Source organism: Mytilus galloprovincialis, chromosome 6, assembly GCF_965363235.1.
Source record: "Mytilus galloprovincialis chromosome 6, xbMytGall1.hap1.1, whole genome shotgun sequence".
Lineage (NCBI taxonomy): Eukaryota > Metazoa > Mollusca > Bivalvia > Mytilida > Mytilidae > Mytilus > Mytilus galloprovincialis.
In genome coordinates, this window is record NC_134843.1 from 78,659,543 (window position 1) to 78,668,941 (window position 9,399).

Sequence of the window (9,399 nt, forward strand, 5' to 3'; positions counted from 1 at the left end):
TTATGATATCATTTGGCCACCACTTTTAGAATCACTTCAGGCACTTTTATTGCATGTAACTATATTAATTGCTTATATGTCACTTGACACAACTTAAAAGGGTTTATAGGACAGCTAACTGTTATCCGTAAAGAAAGATCACGTTGCAAAATTTTGCTAATATTGTTATCCCATTCTCAAAAACGGATCAATGTTGTCATGGTACATGTATAGAAATAACAGAAACTAAACTAAAATATTGTCTAATTTATTGGTTAAAAATATGAAATGCAAAGACCAAAGGTTAAAGTCCCCTTATTCTCTGACTTTGGTGACAAGTACCAGTGTTCATGTGTTCTAAGTTTTAAAGGTTTGAATACATGTACATGTAGGAATAATGGATTCAGTTTCATTTTGAATCGGAGATATGGTAAAAACCAATAAGCATGAATAAAGCAGCCACAAGAATGTACACCTTTGCCGCTTAGCTATATATACAATTGGGAGGTTGTTACATAAAATACCCTGAAATATATAAGCCCGGTATATTCACATCTGACGGCGTTACTTTATCTCATGTGGGCAATTGTTTTTTCTTTACAGGTTAATTTAAATATAAATATATGTGTGTGGTCATTTAAAAGTACGGTCACGGCGGGTGTGTTGTGTCGCTACCGCATTTGTGGCGGTGGTCGAACTCAGTGTCCAATAACTCTTGGCATAGCCACTGAATTCGACCATGTGGCGAAAATAGCGACACAACATCTACAAATATATTATGCTTCTTATAATGGAATTGTGTATCCGCTGAGCTTCTGTTTCCCAGGGCCAGCATCCGATATATTTTGGAAGCAATAATGTTAATAAGGTTATTATATTGATATATAAGGAAATGACATTATAAGGAATAACAATAAGGTGGATATAAGGAATAAGAATAATGTGGAAATAAGGAATAAGGAATGGACAATAATGTGGAAATAAGGAATAAGGAATGGACTATAAGGTTTAATTATATATACTAGGGACTTGCCAATTATGTTTCTCGGCAGTCCCATTCTTTGTCAAGCCGTGGCCGTACAATTTTGTACTTTTGCCAAATAAAATATTTCTTACTTTATATTTGTATTTCATTTGGCCCCACGTTGTCTCAGATAACAAAAGGCGAAAGATACCAAAAACATCTAGAAAGACAAGATTTACAAATAAGTGAAAAACTGAAATCGTCGCTCAACTCTTAATGGGAATAAATATCCTTAAATGACAACTTTTTTTTGTTGATGTTTTTTATCTTATAAACTCTAAGAGTTAGATACAAACTTAAGGTCACAAAACAATCAGCAAGGCGATATCTGCAACAAGGTCAGCGTAGATGAAATTTTTGTACAGAAGTAATTGTCCTTAAATAATATATTTTTGAAAATGTAAACAGAAATAAACACACTACAAGATCAACAGACAATATATTGTTTTCGTGAATGATATTCATGTCGCCAATATTAGAGAGTGTCCATTGTTGAACTAGGTGAGCGATACAGGAGTTTTATATCTGTATATATATTAGTTTTTTAAAGGTGGAAAGTATAGTGTTCTGTTGCTTCTGTAAAAGGTGTTACATCCCAGCTTCTTTGTTCACCCCAGTTTGAGTTTCTTTGTTATGCATGCTTTCCTTTGTTCTGTAACATTTTGGCGGAATGTCAAATCCACTATAAAACTTATAATCAATTATACGGAAAAGACTATCTATCAAAATTCACGTAGAAAAAATCCAGTGTATATGCTGGGATTCGAACTCAATACCTTTAGCATATCAAGCCACAACACATACCACTACACCAGGACGACTGGATACGAATTAATAGTAATTTTACATACTTAAAGGATTTTTTTATAAATGGGGCGAGTTGTCAAACCTTTATTAAGTGAGGTTTAAACCTTTTCCGTTAATAACATGAATAAGTCAGTTTTCAGACTGATTGTTCAATTTGATTTTACACTTTTTCAAAAGTGGGGCGAGTCGGTAAACAAGAGTGGGGCGATTTTTTTATAAAGTGGCGATATAGTGTGGGCCGATTGGCAAGTGGGGCGAGTTGACATTATTTGATATCTACTCATCGTGTTTGAGGGTCATTAAGGGTATACATCATATAGTAATATATAAAGTATATTATAATGGTTGTGTGGCATTCTAAACTAGATTTTATGAATTGTAAATGGGTTTCCGTCTAATCTAAAACAGCTGGGATGTAAAATAGTTATCCCTTCGGACTTGGTGTTTCAGTGTTATCGGGGTGATCTTACACTGACACACCGCGTCCTTGTGGGATAACTATTAATGAATCTTCACACGGAATCGCAACACGTCTCGTTCACTTATTCTTTTGGTTGGTTTTTTTTTTTTTTGCGTTTGAGGATTTTAACGGATGAACATATCAGTTTTAATCAGTTGTTCATGGGTTGCAATGAGTAAAATACCTTACTCCGAGGAAAATTCTAAACGGAAGTTAACTAAGCAAATAGCACAATCAAAGGCCCAAACACATCAATCGAATGGATAACAACTGCCATATTCCTGACGTGATTCATGCATTTTCTTGTGTATGACTGTTGCAAAAAATTCCTTTTAATTGACAACGATGTGTAAACAAAACAAACAGACAGAATATGTAAACATGTCAAAAATAGCGGTACAGCAGTCAACATTGTGTTATAATCTTAATTACTGTTAAACCAAACAAATATTTCAGCAGAGAAAAACAAAACAAATTGTAAGGGTTCCGCGGAACCAAGTGTCGCCTGCTGTCAATCACAGGCTCAACAAAAATGAGGAAAACAATTCCTCTCAATACTATCTTTTGATTGTAAGAAGCTTTTGTCCAAGTTTGGTAAAATTGCAAAATAGTTTATTTATCTAATAAATGTTTCAAAAACTTTAACTCCAGACTGAACTGTTTAACCGTTTAAAGATTTTAACAAAATATCCTTCTAGATACTAGCTTTTGATCATAAACAAGCTTCTGTTTAAGTTTGGTACACATCCATGATGGTGTAAGAAATTTATTTAAATTTTAAAAACTCAGAGTGACTGTATTGTTTTCTGACAGAAAAACTAAAACCATTTATAAATAAATTACGGAATTATATTTTTTTTAATCAAAATTTACTTTTAATTACTATCTAATGACTACAAACAAGCTTCAATCCAAGTTTGGTAAAAATCAAGGATAGTTTAAGAAAGTTATTGAAATTTTAAAAACTTTAACCACAGAGTGAATGTAATGTTTCCCGGCAGAAAAACTAAGTCCATTTATAAGTAAAATACGGAATAAAAAGAATTTTTTTTTACAAAATGTCCTTCTGCATACTATCTTATGATCATAAACAAGCTTCTGTCCATGTTTGGCAGAAATCCAGGTTAGTTAAAGAAAGTTATTTAATTTTTAAAACTTAAACCACTGATTGAATATTTGTGGACGCCGACGGAATGTAGGATCGATATGTCTCTTTTTCGACTAAAGTCGAAGGCTCGACAAAAAGTATATAGACAATGCACATTGGCAACACGAAAGACAGGAATACAAAAAACTTACCATAGCACAATAACACAATCTAACGGGATAGGTAAATGATATACCAATTACTGGTGCATGTGATACATGTGTCTAAAATAATTAATATGAATCAAATAGTAGCGAGTGACTAAATCATTTATACTTTTTTTGTCATTATTAATTCAGAAAAGACAATATTTATTTTCAGACAAAAGAAACGATGGGAGAAAATGAAAACTGTTTGTGTGGAACGATAAAACCTTTACAATTATGTCTGTTCATGGTAAACATTAAAGATTTTGTTTTGAAAATTGATTACCAGTTACTGTGTGCATATGCATTTATAAACCAAAGGTTTTAAGTAATGAAGTTGAAATCATTAATTCGAAAACTTTCCTGACGCCATCGTACGGTGTGGTGCATCGTTAGGGAATATCTGTTTCATAGATGACGATAGATATGTCTCAATATTAACACAATCCCAACCCCGTCGTAAATTAGACTTACCACCAGGTTTGTACTTACTTGAGCTACACAACGGATGCCACATGTGGAGAAGGATCGGATAACTCTCCGGATCACCTGAAATCAACCCTGGTTTAAGGATTGGTTCGTGTTGCCAAGTCTTTTGTTTTGTATGTTGTGTTTTGTATACTGGTCGGATTTGTTTTTTATTTTTTTTTATTTTGCCATGGCGTTTTAAGTTTGATTTTAACTTATGAGTTTAAATGTCCCTTTGGTATCTTTTGTCTATCTTTTTGTATATTTGCATTTAATTATTTACCAAAACTAGATTCGTTTGACGGTGTAAAGTAACCTGTATTCTAAAGTGTTAAATATTTGCTGCATATAAATCTATTGTTGATTCTTTTCTGAACTAGCATTTTGACCTGATATATACTGCAATTGCCATACATATCTTTTATATATATAAATTACTAAAAACACACAAAACTCTTCTGTATTGACTTTTATTATTTCATGAGCTGAGATATTTTAGCATTGGCGTTCTTAGACTAAATTCCATCTTCACACTAAAGTCATGCATTGAATGTGTACTGGTTATATTATGTATTTATTTGTTTTAGTTGTCGTTGAACTAGCTTTCGGAAACTGTGAGTTCTCTTAGATAGATACTTTGTGTCTTTTGTTCTTAATGGCATAGCTGTTAGTTTGGGGTTCTTTTTAGCGCTTAGTACCCTGCAATTTCTACATTATCTTATAGTTTAAGTTTGCTGTTACATCACTGCCCTAAATGAAGTGAGAGATGATAACTCACAAACATATTTCATTTCTTGTTTGAATTGTGTCACATTCTGATATATGCTGGAACATTTAATGTAGTTACCTATAAGATTTGTGTGTTTTTTTTTATATCTTTATTGAAAGGTTAACAGTAAACATACACGACATATACAACATCTTCTTTCATTTGTTTGCAAGCTTCAGCTGGCCCCTAAACAAATATACACTAGTCCAGTGATAATGAACGCCATACTAATTTCCAAATTGTACACAAGAAACTAAAATTAAAATAATACAAGACTAACAAAGGCCAGAGGCTCCTGACTTGGGACAGGCGCAAAAATGCGGCGGGGTTAAACATGTTTGTGAGATCTCAACCCTCCCCATATACCTCTAACCAATGTAGAAAAGTAAACGCATAACAATACGCACATTAAAATTCAGTTCAAGAGAAGTCCGAGTCTGATGTCAGAAGAGTATCAACTTATCAATGAAGAATTCAAAAACAAATGTTATAAATGATATGTGTACTAAAGTATTGACCGAAAGCGTAAGCAAATCCTGCTTTGTATGTGCTACTAGTCATGTATATAATGTAAGTACACACCCGGTGATGTAAAATTAGAAAAACGACCGGGATTGTGCTTTTCACAATTTGAATATATTTGTCGTCCTTTGCGAAAAAGATATTCCAAAACAGTCAACGAATTCGTGAAGGCGTCCGAATAAAAATCGAATGAATGACTTCAAATTCATCACTTAGAGTTTAAGGTTTAAAACACATTAACTGCTCTAACAGAGGTATGAAGTATATTGTAGTACAATGTAACCTGTGTTATCCGACACACTGGAGGACCAAAAAATAAATGTCGGATTAAGCAGGGTGTCAGAATACTCATATTTTTTCCTCAAGGATACTTAAGCATATTTTGGGATCATGAAAATCGGTCGGTTAAAGCAGGGTGTTGGAATACCCAGGTGTCGGATTAGGCAGGTTGCACTATACTAATGAAAGGACACTATATATATTTATGGACACCATAACATTTGTCGGTGCTTTACTCATTAGCGACATGTTTTTGGTGTCTTGAATCTTTAGAATAACAATTTATTCGTATATCTGTTAGTTTGCCGATTGTGACATTTTAACTGATGGTGTATTTGTTTGGCAGTTGGTACATGTATAGCAGACGATGACTATCCTGTCGACGCATTCGATATCTTTTTGAAGTTCATACAATTCCCTCGGGTTTTTTTTATTGCTACCTTGATTTGTTTCCCTCCTTAATGGTTTACGAGATTTTAAATTCGGTAAACTAAAGTCGTGTAAATTCAATACTATTACCAGACTTAACTAATCGATCAGATCGTTAATCGAACACTAATCGATCATATTTGATCAGTACTCGATTGATGACTTGAAGTCATCGATCAGTAATCGATCAAACTCTCTCAGGAGTTTGATCGATTTAAGACCGATTACTGATGGATTAGTGATTGATTAATGACAGATTAGTGATTGTATTATTATTGAGAAAACAATGCTATTCCAGAAATAAGCCACCCCCTTATTGAAGACATCAGTTGTGAAATAAAAATTCCATGGAAATATTTTCACCATTGCCAAAATTTTCTGGAATTCCAGGATTTACTCAGTAAGGCCACACCAATTTAATTTCTTGTTCTACGGATATTTGGACTCCAAACATTGGGGCGAGCGAGCGATTTGAAAATTTTAATAAAAAAATGTTTAATTTGCAAATTTTTGAGGCGAAGCTTTAAAAAAAGTAAAGGCGAGCGATTATAACTTTTTTTTTTGTAAACATAAAATAGAAAGTCATAATCAGGTTCAGAACAACCCCTTAAGGAGGCTCGAGGGTATAAAAATTTCAGAAAAAGATTAAACATTTGTTTTTCATTACAAATTTAATTTGTTACCTTTTGTAGTTGTTACTTTATCATAGGGTACAAAAATAAAAAAAAATTAATCACTTCGTATTGGCTCCAGATGACTTTTTAAATGTATAGATCATTGAAAAAGTTCCAAATTATCTCCCTTTGGTGGAAAAATGCCATTTTTTTGCTTTAAAATTGAAATATCTTTTTTAACTCATCGGTGACCTATATTTTTTAATATAATTTCCATATAAGCTGTACTTAAACTAAATTATTGTAAAATTTGAGCGATTTCTGTTATCAATTTCTTTTTTTATTTCGATATTACCTTTATTTCTCCTATTACTTCAACAGAAAAAACCCACCTTTACAAAAATGTATGCTTCTTTCGAAGGCAGATTGTGAGCGCAAATGAACGGTGACCCCACTTTTTTATTTTATTTTTCTATTAACTATAAGATAAAGTTTATTTATAGAAAAATGTAGACAAATCCTATATAAATGATTTAGACCCGCGAACCCCCTTAATGTTATAATTATCCCTTTTATGAGGGGTCAATATAAGTTATAATAGATGTTTTTTGTAAAAACACTTATTAGTACAAAAGGGCTCATATTTTCCCAAAGAACTATAATATCTATATGGTAGTAAATGGTCAAAACATGTCCAAGAATATTGTAATATTCCTGGACTTTAACATGTTAACAGTTTAATATTATTCAAAATAAGTACACTACTCTTTTAGAAAAGTTGTTTAAAATATAATGTATTTCTCCTCTTTTTGAGTAAAAAAATCTTTTTCAAAGGTTTTGTATAGTAACACTATACACATCCTTAGTATTTCTATTTTCTTTTCTACAACAGTAAAATGACTCCTTGTCTGAGGGAGGGTTGTTACCAACCTGATAATAACAATCATAGGTCAAAGTACGGCCTTTTGCACAGGGCTTTGATCCAGACCAAACAGCAAGCTATAAGGGACCCCAGAATTATTAGTGTACACAATTCGAACAGGAAAACCAACGATCTAATTTATATTTCCAAACGGGAAAATACCAATGACCCACATCAACAAACGATAACTGCTGAACGGCAGGCCCCTGAATCAATCAGGACAGGTGCACAAACCTGCAGCGGGTATGGCTGTCAGCAGATAAAATAATTGCAGTTGAAGGCAAATCCTTCAGAAGTTCTTTGTACTTTATTTTAACAACGAACATCTTTTTGATAGGGAATATAAGTCAGGGGGAAAGAAACCAATGTTTTGTTCTGTGCAGCTATTTCCGCTGTTCTATATATTTATATCGGAGCACTCCCACTTGGAATAAATTGGTTTCATGTTGAAACAAATATTCTCACAGATATTTACACAGTGTGGTGAGGTGATTATAAGTTAAAAATCGTTATATAAAGGTTAGACTGTGGTTTTAAAAACAAATGTTGAGATCTTTCTATAATGTTTACAAAAACAAAACGATGCGGGTAATTGACATGATTACTATTTTTTTTCTTTTACGCCTTTCATTGACGGAAGGCGTCAAAGCAAAATTTAAAATAGCCTTCCAAGATGTCATAATTATTTGGACTCCTGTTTATATAATTATATATGACGTACAACATTATTTCCATGAGAATTTGGATCTAGCACGTACCCAACCCTTCCCATATCATATTTTTACTTATACTTATCAAAAATGTATATCTGTCAACAAAGCATATAAATGTTGTTTTTTTATGAAAAATAAGATAAACCTAAAGTATACATGTATTTAACTTTGTTGTGGACTATAGAGGAACTTGTTATTGTGGACTTTAACGGTGTTTTCTTGTGGACTTTAGCGGAGGTCATTTTGTGGACTTTAGCGGAAAGTTTGTGGACTTAAGCGGCGTTGTGGACTTTAGCGGAGATTTGTTGTGGACTTTAGCGGTGTTGTGGACTTTAACGGTGCCACAGTGCATACATACATACATAGCAGGAGAACATGCATCCGGTCTCGCTCGTTTTGGAGTTCATATTATTCCCTCGAGTTTTTATTGTTACCTTAATATATCTAATCCTAAACAATTTGTGAGGTTTAAAATTTAGTAAACCACTGTTGTCTCAATCCAATAGCTTCATTATACGCAGAGATCATCTATCAAGAACATCTTGATAGAAAATGCAGGTTATTGATTCAACTGGTAAAAATATATTCCATATGCAGGTGCTGCTACAACAACAAACTTCAACAAACTCTCATTGACAATTTCGGAACGAAAGTCAAGATGTGAGACAGATTTAACTGTACTTGTGTATTCTTCATTTCGATTTCAATGGGATAGATACGTTTAGCTTAATAACCCACCTTTGAATTATTCAGTGAGATGACATCGTTTGTATAGACGAATGTGAGTCACAAATTCAGAAATTATTGCGATGTTTTTATTATTGCGAAAAATGCGACAGGGTTGTGATCGCAATAATTTAGAAACTTACAATTTTGAATTATTTTATATGAATTAAACCGAGTTTTCTCAATATCGCAAAAAATAAAATCACGTTTTAGTCTAAAATGAAAATATCTATTGCAATAATAAATGCACGCAATAATTTCTGAATTTACAGTAATACACGATGGTCTTGAAGTTTAGATTCAGGATACTGACGTTGTTTATCATCTCTTTTTTTTACGATATTTTGTTCAATCATGTCCTGATATATTAAAACTTAAGTAGCCCAGGTCGCAT